This window comes from Penaeus monodon, chromosome 29 (assembly GCF_015228065.2).
Source record: "Penaeus monodon isolate SGIC_2016 chromosome 29, NSTDA_Pmon_1, whole genome shotgun sequence".
Classification (NCBI taxonomy): domain Eukaryota; kingdom Metazoa; phylum Arthropoda; class Malacostraca; order Decapoda; family Penaeidae; genus Penaeus; species Penaeus monodon.
In genome coordinates this window covers 4,162,402-4,162,677 of record NC_051414.1, presented here as the reverse complement: position 1 = coordinate 4,162,677, position 276 = coordinate 4,162,402, and positions in this window count along the sequence as shown.

Below are 276 nucleotides of genomic sequence, written 5' to 3'. Positions count from 1 at the left end.
ATTCCCCTCCTCCATCCTTCTCCCATCCCCTCTCCCTTTATTTCTCACTCTAAGTCATACTCTTTCTGGCAGAAGTTTAATATAAAAATTCCCACACAGTACCTATGACGATCTTTAAGTTGTAAACACATAACAGAAAAGAGTAAACTGTAAATTTTGAGTTTCGATCTCAATAAATTGATATTTTTTGTCACTACAATTATTGTTACTATGGACTTAGATAATATTACATTAATTTGCTATATCCGATTAAGAATGTTCTACCACACTGAAAAC